Source organism: Saimiri boliviensis, chromosome 9, assembly GCF_048565385.1.
Source record: "Saimiri boliviensis isolate mSaiBol1 chromosome 9, mSaiBol1.pri, whole genome shotgun sequence".
Taxonomy (NCBI): Eukaryota; Metazoa; Chordata; class Mammalia; order Primates; family Cebidae; genus Saimiri; species Saimiri boliviensis.
Genome location: NC_133457.1, coordinates 88,386,816 through 88,400,261, shown reverse-complemented (window position 1 = coordinate 88,400,261; position 13,446 = coordinate 88,386,816). Strand labels below are relative to the sequence as shown.

The window sequence follows — 13,446 nt, the reverse complement described above, 5'->3', positions numbered from 1 at the left end:
AAAAAGTGGAAACTCAAATGTCCAACCCGGATAAATGAATACGCAAAATGTGGTATACTCATATGATGGAATACTATTTGGCCTTTAAAAAAACATGAAATTCTGGTATTTCCTAGAACACAGATGAAGCTTAGAAACTTTATCCTGAGTGAAGTAAGCCAGTCACAACAGACAAATATTGTAGGATTAAAATAGGCATATTCACAAAGACAGAAAGTGAGATTACAAGGGGCCAAGGGGGAAGGAAGAGTAGAAAATTATTATTTAATGAGTACAGTGTTTCTATATGGGATGATAAAATGTGTTGTGTAAAGTGGTGATGGTTACACAATATTGTGAATCTACTTAATGCCAATGAACTGTATGCTTAAAATGGTTAAAATAGTATGTTTTTTGTATACTTTACCATAATAAACAAACTACAGTATGTTCATACAAAATAATATACAGTGATGAAAATGAATACACTATAAATACACTCCACAGGTTGAATATCTCAAATATAATGTTGATTGAAGAAAGTCGTATACAAAATAATGCATATAATTATTTGTGTGTAAGTTCAGTTACATAAAGGGCACATAAGCAAAACTAAACTATGATTTATCAAGATGCAACTATTGGGAGAAGGTAAAAGGAACAAAAGGAAGGAAGTGCCCTGGAAGGCAGGTTAGCAGTTATTGTTGATGACAAGCAGAGGAGGCATCTTTGTGGTGCTGGCAGTGTTCTATCTCTTAATCTGGGTATTCACTTCACAATGATTTGTTTAGCTGTACATTTTTTTTTTTCTTTTGGACAGAGTCTCACACTTTTGCCCAGGCTGGAGTGCAGTGGCACTATCTCAGCTAACTGCAACCTCCGCTTCCTGGGTTGAAGCAATCCTCCTGCCTCAGCCCCCCATAGTAGCTGGGATTAAAAGCATGCACCACCATGCCCAGGTAATTTTTGTATTTTTAGTAGAAATGGGGTTTTGCCATGTTGGCCATGCTGCTCTCGAACTCCTGACCTCAGGTGATCCACCTGCCACTGCCTCCCAAAGTGTTGGGATTACAGGTAGCTGTACATTTCTTAATGCATTTTATGTATGTGTGTTACATATAACAATAAAATGTTTTTTTAGGCCAGGCACAGTGACTCATGCTTGTGATCCCAGCATTTTGGGAGGCTGAGGCAGGTGGATCACCTGAGGTCAGGAGTTTGAAACCAGGCTGACCAACATGGTGAAATACCGATCTCTACTAAAAATACAAAATTAGCTGGGCATGGTAGTGAGTGCCTGTAATCTCAGCTATTCAGGAGGCTGAGGCAGGAGAATCGCTTGAATCTGGGAGGTAGAGGTTGCAGTGAGCCAAGATAGCACCATTGCACTCCAGCCCGGGGTGACAAGAGCAAAGCTCTGTCTCAAAAAAAAAAAAAAAAAAAAAAAAAAAAAAAAAAAAGTTTTTCAAAAAGAAGTAAAAAAAGTGGTTATGTGTTGAGGATGATAATGCAAGAACTGGATGACATGGGCATGCTTCTCTTAACTATACCATTTTTTCAATTCAAATTACTAAACCAGTAAATTACCAAATGACTTGGATCAGATAAATCCAAGAAATTTTGATTCTACATAATCAATTTAGCCTTCTAGGAAATATAAATACTTGTTTTATAGAAACATAAAAATAGAAATATAAAAACAAATGCCTTAAATATAAGTATCAAATTTGATTTATCTTCAGTCAGTACTAAGTTCCACTTCAAAACTGTTTTTTGACTTAGGTCATTAAATACTAAACATTTAGTTATTACAAATTAATAGGAAAATATAAAGGAGGATGGATTTGTTTCTTTTTCAACTGAAATCAACAAGAACAGAGAAAAGAATACTCTGGATATTCCTAGAAGTCACACATATAATTTCTATTTAAATTTCATTAGTCTGTGCTCAGTCACAATGGAAGACTGGGAAATTTCATCATAATTGTAGTTAATACTGTGCCCATGTAAAACTGGTGATTCTACAGGAAGAAAGGAAGACTGGATATTGGGAGAGAGCTGGCAGTCTTTTCCAGAATGCAAAAATGTATAAAGAAGAAAATAACTATTAAAACCTAAATATATGGTTACCTTTAATTTTTGACATAGCTCACTTCAGTACTTCAATGCACTACATGTTTCAAAAAGAATTATATGTTATAAAATGCTATTTTTCCTTTTTAATAAACCCTCAAACATTCTAACAGACTTTAAAACATTATTTTAATGGCTGCATAGTATTATATACTATTATAATATATTTAACTGAATTCATACTTCTGAGCATTTAGATTTTTTTCTAATTATGTTCAAAACACATTTGTGTTTATAATTTTTCAGTTGTCTAACATATATAACTTATAGGTTAAAATATTCTTTTTAAAGTTTTTATTTTTAAGATTGCCTCTCAATAAGGTGGTATAAAATTATATTCCTACAGTTATATCTGAGTACTCACTGCATCAAATCTTTCTCATTATTAAATAGAACAGATTTTAAGATGATTACTCACGGAATAGTTAACAAATGGCCTCTTATTATTGTTTTAATATCTATTTCTTTGTGAACAACAGAACCTTTGAAAAAACCATTCTTGGTAATTTGTGCATCTGGTTTAAATTTTCTCTATGTGATCTTTATCTGCTTTTCTACTTATAAATTTATGAAAACTCTTCCAATGATATGGATACAATTTATCTTTAAGCATGGTGAAATATTTTCCCAGCTTTGAGTTAGCCTTTTCTTTCAATATTTATATTCTTGGAAATCTGCTTGGTGATAGTATCTAGAATAAATATTTATTTGTATCTAGTAAGCAGTGAATAAATGTTCATTTAGTGAGAGATCAAAAGAGTGAACAATTAATTACCACATTTTATTGCTCTTAATGCTTACCGCTAGTCTTTTCTCCTTTTAACTAGATATTACCCATTTGGAAGTTTTTCTTTTTGGTTTTCATCTTGAATGACTAGAACGTATATGTTTTAGCAATACTTTTGGTATGCTTCATATACACATGCATATCAGAATATCATTCTATTGACTTTACCAAAGAACTTGGGTGATTGTATAGAATTCACTACAGCTGTTTTCCTTCAAAACTCTGTATACCTTTGCCTATCTTCTGGCATGTGAAACAAGGTGTAAGAGTAGCCTGAGTTTTATTTCTTGGTAAGAAATTATTGGCCAGGCACAATGGCTCATGCCTGTAATTCCAGAGCTTTGGGAGGCTGTGATAGGAGTTTGTCTTGAGCCCAGAAGTTTCAGACCAGCCTAGGCAACATACCAAGACCCTGTGTCTATCAAAATAAAAGAAATTATTCCTCTTTTTGTTTTATCTTCTGGGCAGCTCTAAAGTATTTTTCCTCTCCTCTTTAATTATGCCTCCCCAAATCAGCTCAATATAATAAGTGGAAATTGATAACATTTCATAACATCGCCTAGGAATATTAGGAATTTTATTAAATAGACAGATTTGGAAATGTTTCCTTCCACTTTGCCCTTAATTCTTATTTCTCTTGAGTCTGCTTGGCCCCTTCCTCTGGAGCATCAGTTTATACTATTTGAGTTTGCTTCTCATATCTGTTGTCTTCTTTCTCATTCTAAGAATCTTTGTCTTTTTTGCCTCTTTATCCTGGGAGAATTTAAAAGGGTTGTTCCTATTCCAGTGGTTTGATTTTTCCGATCTGACATTTATGTGCCCATTTTCTAATTAAGATGTTAATACTGTTGTGGTATTTTTATTTCTCAGTGTTATCTTAGCCTATCCTGTTCTTGTTTTGTTTTTGCATGTGTCTTAGCTCCTATTTTCACTCATTCTCTGGCATTTTCGTCTCATTGTTTACAGAGTTCTTGTTTCAAGGAATTTTATTGATCTTATAAACCAGATGCTTCACTTGTGTTTGCTCAAGTAAATATTTTCCCAAATGTATGCTCCTTCTCTTCATTTTGCTTTTTTCTGTATATACATATGCATATATGTATATTTAGCTCAGTATCTTCAGGGCTCAATCTTTTAAAATGTTTTTCTTTTCATATTTATTCAGAATTGAACACAGAGACTATGAAGCAGGCCAGATATTTGACCATAAACATGAAATAATGGCGGCTAGATTCTAGGATCTTTTCACATCCAATTTTTTGTTTTTATTTTTTTAAGAACTCTGTCCCATTTCTGAACCTGGAAGACTGGATGTTACAGTCATAGGTTCATATGGCTGGTTCATTGATCCAGATACTTGAAGGACATGGATGTTTTCTGTATTTAACTTTCTGTGTGGAGTGGCCTCTGTATCAGGTACATAGTGTGACCACGGATGCATGACCTTCCTTGAGCAGCTACCCACGGCATTATTGAAATGAAGCTCCAGATCAGGGAGATGATCCAAAGTTTACTTGGGTAGCTGTTTCGTAAAACAGAAAAACATTCTCCCTTGGCCTTCACACCTGTACCCACCAGTTGGGGGTTTCCAGGAAACTGCAAGAATTGTAGTGTAACCATGCTGTGTTTATTCCTCAAGTGGGAGGCTTGCAAGATAGTTCTCAGTGTTTCCCTTCAAACAATTTCTCTTCTCACCAATATTTAGCTAAATTTTTATGTTTCTCAAATATTGTTGGTATTTTTTCAGGGCTGATACATTTGTCCTTTCATTTTGTAGTTCATTGATCATTTTATCAGGAATCCAAGAAGCCTAGCAGAAGAGAATAAGATACATTTTCAGATTGGCGTGTGGCTCACACCTGTAATCCCAGCACTTTGGGAGGCCAAGTCAGGTGGGTCACCTGAGGTCAGGAGTTCAAGACCAGCCTGGCTGACATGGCTAAACCCTGTCTCTACAGAAGTATAAAAATTAGCCAGGCATGGTGGCACATGCCTGTAGTCCCAGCTACTCGGGAGGCTGAGGCAGGAGAATCACTTGAACCCTGAAGGCAGGGGTTGCAGTGAGCCAAGATGGTACCACTGCACTCCAGCCTGAGCAATAGAGTGAGACTCCTTCTCAACCAAAACAAAGAGAAAAGACACATTTTCTCAGTGCCAGGTTTACATGAATGCCATTAGCTTAGCCTGTCTACTGTTTTGATTCCTTTTTCTCATAATATGTAATGGCCATATTTCAATATTATTCAATATACTGACAAAAATTATTTTATACTACTATTTCATTAAAGACGCTATATATACATACTCCCAGAAGTATTTGAGCTGGAGGAGACTGGACTGTTGGCCCGTAGAGGGGATCTGGGCACGGAACCCACAGCACCCAGTGCATTAATCCTTTACAGTTCCTTCCATGCGAATTGTCTGAGTGTGCTCCTTGCCCATTTAGTTAATTAATTTTTAACAATTCAACAGTTATTGTCTACTATATGTTCAACAGATAGTTATTTCCTACTATATGTCAGAGCTCTTGAATCTTTCCGAGAGATGTTCTTCAATGAAACACAGGGATTTGCCAGTTCCTTATATTTAAGAGAGGATATCCTTATAGTAGCTGCTGTATAATATTCTCTTGTCTGCTGTATTTTTAATATTTTCCTAGTTCCCTGTTCTTGCTGTAAACATGTTACATGGTTTTGGCCTGGACAGGGTGAAAATTCTTATACTGTAGAAATTATAGGCCTTTGTCTATACTTCTTCCATTGCTTTGTATGTAAGGGCAGCCAAGTATATAAATTCTCATATCCAGAGTTTTAATCTAGTTATTTTAATATTTAACTTTTTAATCCAACAGGATTTTATGTTGAATTTTTTGTGATTAGTGATATTCAAATGAATGTATTTTCCTCAGAAAACAAGACAAATTCTACAGTGGTGTCTATCAAATATTTCCTACCAATTCATTTCTTTACCCTATATTCCCCAAAATATCACCTCAATGTAAGTAAGCTTAGTCTACATTTATGTTTATGTATAAATATATATAATATTCAATAGTGTGTTACATTGTATATGATGTAATAGTCTATGATACATGCATATAAATTGACATGTTTTTATGTGTATTTAGTTTAGTGTTTCTGGGATCAGGAATAGTTAATAATATAAAATTTGTGATTAGAATAAAGAAAAAGACAAGATGTCACCAGTTTATTGATGATTACTGCCACCCCAATACCTCATCTTGTCCCCAGGAGGCTTGCTGAGGCATGTGGAGGAGGGATGGAGAGCCAGATGGTGCCTGTGGCTCCATGTAGATGATTCCTACAGGACTGGAAAGCAATTACTCAGTACCAGTCCCCTGGGAGGCTGCTGACAAGGCAGGCATGTTCCCTGCATTCATCTCTACAAGGTGTAATAATTAAGCCAGCAGAATCATAGCACTGCCTGATGGATGTACAAAGAATCAGCATGGACCCTCTTGGCTTGTTCATTATTTCGACGTCACCTACACAAACTAGTAATTACTCATGGAATTTATGGCATTTACATGTGATGATGATCTTTGCTGCATTAATGCCTTCTAAAGCTATGGTCCAAGGGGCCAGTTAAAAACTGTTTATTACCAGTGAAGCTTAAGCATTGAGGATTTGAGTATCTTTTACTGACACTACACTTAGAGAAAGATTTTAGATGTCTTCATGAAGAAGAATACAAAGGTGTGTGCTGGATGTAGCCATTTTGTTGATATTTGGCAGCAGCTTACTAAATACCCTGTAAACCAGATAACTTCTCAGTTTGAGGTGTAACTGTGTATTATATTTCTCCTACTGACTTAGGCTAGTTGCAGAGACTCAGCAGCAGAGGACGCTCCAATTGGTACATTGGGAATTCTTGGCTGAACTTGAAGGCTGTGTTTTAGCTGTGTCCTTCTCTATATTGCATTTCTATCTAGAGACCAATGTGAACTAAAATGGGGCTTCTTGTACTCAGCTTCTTCTTCTTTTTTTTTTTTTGCTTTCCACAGACTGTGTTCTTTTTTTTTTTTTTTTTTTTTTTTTATTGCATTTTAGGTTTTGGGGTACATGTGATGAACATGCAAGATTGTTGCATAGGTACACACATGGCAGTGTGCTTTGCTGCCTTCCATCCCCTCACCTGTATCTGTCATTTCTCCCCATGCTATCTCTTCCCACCTCCCCACCCCCCGCCCCTCCCCCATTTCCCCCCAACAGACCCCAGTGTGTAGTGCTCCCCTCCCTGTGTCCATGTGTTCTCATTGTTCAACACCCGCCTATGAGCGAGAATATACGGTGTTTGATTTTCTGCTCTTGTGTCAGTTTGCTGAGAATGATGGTTTCCAGGTTCATCCATGTCCCTATAAAGGACGTGAACTCATCGTTTTTGATGGCTGCATAATATTCCATGGTGTATATGTACCACATTTTCCCTATCCAGTCTATCATCGTTGGGCATTTGGGTTGGTTCCAGGTCTTTGCTATTGTAAACAGTGCTGCAATGAACATTCGTGTGCACGTGTCCTTGTAGTAGAATGATTTATAATCCTTTGGATATATACCCAGTAATGGGATTGCTGGGTCAAATGGGATTTCTATTTTTAAGTCCTTGAGGAATCGCCACACTGTCTTCCACAATGGTTGAATTAATTTACATTCCCACCAACAGTGTAAAAGTGTTCCTATTTCTCCACATCCTCTCCAGCATCTGTTGTTTCCCGATTTTTTAATGATCGCCATTCTAACTGGTGTGAGATGGTATCTCAATGTGGTTTTGATTTGCATTTCTCTGATGACCAGTGATGATGAGCATTTTTTCATATGTTTGTTGGCCTCCTGTATGTCTTCTTTTGTAAAGTATCTGTTCATATCCTTTGCCCATTTTTGAATGGGCTTGTTTGTTTTTTTCTTGTAGATCTGCTTTAGTTCTTTGTAAATTCTGGATATCAGCCCCTTGTCAGATGGGTAGACTGCAAAAATTTTTTCCCATTCTGTTGGTTGCCGATTCACTCTACTGACTGTTTCTTTTGCCGTGCAGAAGCTGTGGAGTTTGATTAGGTCCCATTTGTCTATTTTGGCTTTTGTTGCCATTGCTTTTGGCGTTTTGGTCATGAAGTCCTTGCCTACACCTATGTCCTGAATGGTTTTGCCTAGATTTTCTTCTAAGGTTTTTATGGTATTAGGTCTGATGTTTAAGTCTTTAATCCATCTGGAGTTAATTTTGGTGTAAGGTGTCAGGAAGGGGTCCTGTTTCTGCTTTCTGCACATGGCTAGCCAGTTTTCCCAACACCATTTATTAAACAGGGAGTCCTTTCCCCATTGCTTGTTTTTGTCAGGTTTGTCGAAGATCAGATGGTTGTGGGTATGTTGTATTTCCTGTGAGGCCTCTGTTCTGTTCCATTGGTCTATATCTCTGTTTTGGTACCAGTACCATGCTGTTTTGATTACTGTAGCCTTGTAGTCTAGTTTGAAGTCCGGTAGTGTGATGCCTCCCGCTTTGTTCTTTTTGCTTAGAATTGACTTGGCTATGCGGGCTCTCTTTTGGTTCCATATGAAGTTTAAGGTGTTTTTTTCCAGTTCTGTGAAGAAGGTCATTGGTAGCTTGATGGGAATAGCATTGAATCTGTAAATTACTTTGGGCAGTATGGCCATTTTCACGATGTTGATTCTTCCTAACCATGAACATGGAATGTTTCTCCATCTGTTTGTATCCTCTCTTATTTCGTTGAGCAATGGCTTGTAGTTCTCCTTGAAGAGGTCCTTTACGTTCCTTGCTAGTTGTATTCCTAGGTACTTTATTCTCTTTGTAGCAATTGTAAATGGCAGTTCGTTCTTGATTTGGCTCTCTTGAAGTCTATTACTGGTGTATAGGAATGCTTGTGATTTTTGCACGTTGATTTTGTATCCTGAGACTTTGCTGAAGTTGTTTATCAGTTTCAGGAGATTTTGGGCTGAGATGATGGGGTCTTCCAGATATACAATCATGTCATCTGCAAATAGAGACAATTTGATTTCCTCCTTTCCAATTTGGATACCCTTTATTTCTTTTTCTTGCCTGATTGCTCTGGCTAGAACTTCCAGTACTATATTGAATAGGAGTGGTGAGAGAGGGCATCCTTGTCTAGTGCCAGATTTCAAAGGGAATGCTTCCAGTTTTTGCCCATTCAGTATGATATTGGCTGTTGGTTTGTCGTAAATAGCTTTTATTGTTTTGAGATACGTTCCGTCAATACCTAGTTTATTGAGGGTTTTTAGCATAAAGGGTTGTTGAATTTTGTCAAAAGCCTTCTCTGCATCAATCGAGATAATCATGTGGTTTTTGTCTTTGGTTCTGTTTATGTGGTGAATTACATTTATGGACTTGCATATGTTGAACCAGCCTTGCATCCCCGGGATGAATCCTACTTGATCATGGTGGATGAGCTTTTTGATATGCTGTTGCAATCGGTTTGCCAGTATTTTATTGAAGATTTTTGCATCTATGTTCATCATGGATATTGGCCTGAAATTTTCTTTTCTTGTTGAGTCTCTGCCGGGTTTTGGTATCAGGATGATGTTTGTCTCGTAAAATGATTTGGGAAGGATTCCCTCTTTTTGGATTGTCTGGAATAGTTTCAGAAGGAATGGTATCAGCTCCTCCTTGTATGTCTGGTAGAATTCAGCTGTGAACCCATCTGGACCTGGGCTTTTTTTGGGTGGTAGGCTCTTTATTGCTGCCTCGACTTCAGACCATGTTATTGGTCTATTCAGGGTTTCGGCTTCTTCCAGGTTTAGGCTTGGGAGGTTGCAGGTGTCCAGGAATTTATCCATTTCTTCCAGGTTTACTAGTTTATGTGCATAGAGTTGTTTGTAATAATCTCTGATGATGGTTTGGATTTCTGTGGAATCTGTGGTGATATCCCATTTATCGTTTTTTATTGCATCAATTTGGTTATTCTCTCTTTTCTTTTTTATTAATCTGGCTAGTGGTCTGTCTATTTTGTTGATCTTTTCAAAAAACCAGCTCCTGGATTTATTGATTTTTTGAAGAGTTTTTTGTGTCTCTATTTCCTTCAGTTCTGCTCTGATCTTAGTTATTTCCTGTCTTCTGCTAGGTTTTGAGTTTTTTTGATCTTGCTCCTCTAGCTCTTTCAATTTTGCTGATAGGGTGTCAATTTTAGATCTCTCCTTTCTTCTCATGTGGGCACTCATTGCTATATATTTTCCTCTAGAGACTGCTTTAAATGTGTCCCAGAGATTCTGGTATGTTGTGTCTTCGTTCTCATTGGTTTCGAAGAACATCTTTATTTCTGCCTTCATTTCATTGTTTATCCAGTCAACATTCAAGAGCAAGTTGTTCAGTTTCCATGAAGCTGTGCGGTTCTGAGTTAGTTTCTGCATTCTGAGTTCTAACTCGATTGCACTGTGGTCTGAGAGACTGTTTGTTATGATTTCTGTTCTTTTGCATTTGCTGAGGAGTGATTTATTGCCAATTATGTGGTCAATTTTAGAGTAGGTGTGATGTGGTGCTGAGAAGAATGTATATTCTGTGGATTTGGGGTGGAGAGTTCTGTAAATGTCTATTAGGTTTGCTCGTTCCAGGTCTGTGTTCAGGTCCTGGATATCCTTGTTGATTTTCTGTCTGGTTGATCTGTCTAATATTGACAATGGGGTGTTAAAGTCTCCCACTATTATTGTGTGGGAGTCTAAGTCTCTTTGTAAGTCATTAAGAACTTGCCTTATGTATCTGGGTGCTCCTGTATTGGGTACATATATATTTAGGATCGTTAGCTCTTCTTGTTGCAGTGATCCTTTTACCATTATGTAATGTCCTTCTTTGTCTCTTTTGATCTTTGTTGCTTTAAAGTCTATTTTATCAGAGATGAGAATTGCAACTCCTGCCTTTTTTTGCTCTCCATTTGCTTGGTAGATCTTCCTCCATCCCTTTATTTTGAGCCTTTGTGTATCCTTGCATGTAAGATGGGTTTCCTGGATACAGCACACTGATGGGTTTTGGCTTTTTATCCAATTTGCCAGTCTGTGTCTTTTGATTGGGGCATTTAGTCCATTTACATTTAGGGATAGTATTGTTATGTGTGAATTTGATGCTGTCATTTTGATGCTACCTGGCTGTTTTGTTGGTTAGTTGATGCAGATTCTTGATTGTGTTGCTGCTTTTTTACCATTTGGTGTGTTTTGGGAGTGGCTGGTACTGGTTGTTCCTTTATATGTGTAGAGCCTCTTTCAGGAGTTCTTGTAGAGCAGGTTTGGTGGTGATGAAATCTCTGAGTGCTTGCTTGTTCACAAAGGATTTTATTTTTCCTTCACTTATGAAGCTGAGTTTGGCTGGATAGGAGATTCTGGGTTGAAAGTTCTTTTCTTTAAGGATGTTGAATATTGGCCCCCAGTCTCTTCTGGCTTGTAGGGTTTCTGCTGAGAGATCTGCTGTGAGTCTAATGGGCTTCCCTTTGTGGGTAACCTGACCTTTCTCTCTGGCTGCCCTTAGCATTTTCTCTTTCATTTCAACCCTGGTGAATCTGACGATTATGTGCCTTGGGGTTGCTCTTCTTGAGGAATATCTCTGTGGTGTTCTCTGTATTTCCTGGATTTGAATATTGGTCTGCCTTGCTAGGTTGGGGAAGTTTTTCTGGATAATATCCTGAAGAGTATTTTCCAGCTTGGATTCATTCTCTTCATCACATTCAGGTACACCTATCAGACGTAGATTAGGTCTTTTCACATAGTCCCACATTTCTTGAAGATTTTGTTCATTCCTTTTTGTGCTTTTTTCTCTGTTCTTGCCTTCTCTTTTTATTTCATTGAGTTGGTCTTCGACCTCTGATATCCTTTCTTCTGCTTGGTCAATTCGGCTGTTGAAGCTTGTGCATGCTTCACGAAGTTCTCGTGTTGCGTTTTTCAGCTCCATCAATTAACTTATTCTCCTCTCTATGCTGTCCATTCTCGTCAGCAGTTTGTCCAATCTTTTTTCAAGGTTCCTATTTTCTTTGCGATGGGTTAGAACATGTTCTTTTAGCTCATTGTAGTTTCTTACTACCCATCTTCTGAAGTCTGATTCTGTCATTTCATCACCCTCCTTCTCCATCCGGTCTGGTTCCCTTGCTGGTGAGGAGTTGTGATCACTTTTAGGAGGAGAGGTGTTCTGGTTTCGGGAGTTTTCATCCTTTTTACGCTGGTTTCTACCCATTTTTGTGGGTTTATCCACCTGTTGTCTGCCTCTGTCCCAGGGAGTTGGAGCTTTATGAGTTTCCGTTGCACTACTGCCTTTTTTGATTTTTTTTTTTCAGGTCGGACCCGCCCAGCTAGCAGCACGCCTAGCCACTGCCTGCCCGCAGGGGCTTTGCTGAGCTGCTGTGGGCTCCGCCCAGCTGCCCTGAGCTCTTCCCTGTAGTCCTTTTTATATGGGCGTAGTTAGAACTGTCTGGGCAAGGGTGGCCCCGCCTCTGTTATGGCGGACTCTCTCTGTTGTGGCAGGTTGCCTCGGCAACGGCGGGTTGCCTCCGCAAGGCAGCCTGCCTCCGGAGTGGTGGAGAGTCTCAGTAATGGCGGAAGCCCCTCCCCCACGGAGCCGGACCGTCCTGGTTCACCTGTGCTTGGTTTGAAGGGCTCAACCCAGAGGGTTTCCAATTACTGTTTTTGTTTCCGTTGTTGTTGGGGGTGGAGGGGTGGGACCAACCGAGCCTGATCACCTGGCTCCCTGACTCAGAGTCTTTTCTTTTAAGTTGAACGACCCCGCGTTCCAGTCGCTTGTTGAAAAGGCGCCGGGATCTCCCGTGCTGCGACTCACGGAGTCGGCTCGAACCGCGGCGCCGGCTCCTGGTGGATTTTTTGCCTAGGAATCTCCTGGCCTGACTCGCTATTTCAGATGAATGGGCTATTCTGCCGTCTCAAGGCTCTGCTCGCCAGCTAAGAGGGCTCCCAGACCAGTGGCTTTTGTACCGAGAACCGTAGCAACAGGGAGTGGTCACAGCAGCCGCGCGGGCGGAATCAGCCCCTCGGGGGCCAAAACAGCTGCACCGGCTGGGACTGCAACGCTGGCGACCCCTCTGCCTGGGTATCTCCTGGTCTGTGGGCAATAAGAGTTCGTCTGGAAATGCGGCGTCCACTCACCCTCTGCACTTTCACTGGGAGCTGAAGTCCTGAGCTGTTCTTAGGCGGCCATCTTGAAAGTCGGATCCTCAGCTTCTTCTTGAGAGGCCTGTAGTCTACAAAGAAATGAGAATTGGCCATTCATCTTGATATCTGGAACTCTTGCCCTGGGATGCTGTCAAAGAAAAAAAATTCTGGAGAGAAGAGAAGTTACTCTCTTTTGTCAGATTACCTAGAAGGAGAGCTTGAAATGGAACTTCTGATGCAAGTGATTTTTGGAGTTAATGCTCCCTGGAGAAACAGAGTGAGCAAAGAAAAATAGGATAGGATTACAAACAAAGTAAAGATGGGACAGGGGGTCTAGCCTTCACCTGGTCCTACAGGGAGCTCTGGAGCAGGAATTGTACCATAGAACTGTCCTGCGGATTGTCATGGATTACCAGCAGC

The 13,446-nt window shown here is 39.2% G+C and overlaps 1 protein-coding gene across 2 annotated transcripts in view; it reads left to right on the top strand.

The window, feature by feature from the left end:
- PLCB1 (phospholipase C beta 1) overlaps positions 1-13,446 on the top strand; it is a 724,287-nt gene that overhangs the window by 136,355 nt on the left and 574,486 nt on the right. The gene's annotated exons all lie outside the window — the stretch shown is intronic.